This window comes from Propithecus coquereli, unplaced genomic scaffold, assembly GCF_000956105.1.
Source record: "Propithecus coquereli isolate 6110/MARCELLA unplaced genomic scaffold, Pcoq_1.0 Scaffold122, whole genome shotgun sequence".
NCBI classification, from domain to species: domain Eukaryota; kingdom Metazoa; phylum Chordata; class Mammalia; order Primates; family Indriidae; genus Propithecus; species Propithecus coquereli.
In genome coordinates, this window is record NW_012136303.1 from 1,962,376 (window position 1) to 1,963,168 (window position 793).

The 793-nt window shown below is 35.3% G+C and overlaps 1 protein-coding gene across 2 annotated transcripts in view; it reads right to left on the minus strand.

Moving 5' to 3' along the window:
• The window catches only part of ITCH (itchy E3 ubiquitin protein ligase), a 120,855-nt gene that overhangs the window by 1,182 nt on the left and 118,880 nt on the right, over positions 1-793 (minus strand). The gene's annotated exons all lie outside the window — the stretch shown is intronic.

Here is a 793-nt window from a genome sequence, read left to right on the forward strand (position 1 = left end):
CTATGTCCATGGATCAGAAGACTTCATATTGTTAGGATGACAATATTCCCCAAATTGATCTACTGATTCAAAGAAGTCCATATCAAAATCCCAGCCAAACTCTGTGTAGAAAGGGACAAGCTGATCCTAAAATTCTATGGAAATCCAAGGGGCCCAAAATAGCCAGAACCACCTTGAAAAGCTGGAAGATACACGCTGCCCAATTTCAAAACCTACTACAAAGCTACAGTAATCAAGACAATGTGGTACTGTCATTAAGGATAGACATTTAGATCAACAGGACAGAATTGAGAATTTAGAAGAAAATCCATATATTTAAGGTCAACTGATTTTCAACAAGGGTGCCAAGATGATTCAATGGAGAAAAGAATAGTCCATTCAACAAATGATGCTGAGACAACTGGATATTTGCATGCAAAAAAATGAAGCCAGAACTCTACCTCATACCATGCAAAAAAACAGACTCATAATGGATCACAGACCTAAATATAGAGCCAAAACTATAAAATTCTTACAATAAAACATAAAGTAAGTCTTTGTGACCTTCAGTGATAATTTCTTATATATGATATCAAACCCACAAGCAACCAAAGAAAAAAGACACACTGAACTTCATCAAAATTCAACTTTTGTGCTTCAAAGAATACAATGGTGAAAGGGAAACGACAACCCACAAAATGGGAAAAAGTGTTTGCAAATCATATCTGATAAAGGACTGGTATCTAGAATATATAATATAAAGAACTCTTACAACTCAAACAATTAAAACAAAAATGGGCTGGGCACAGTGGCC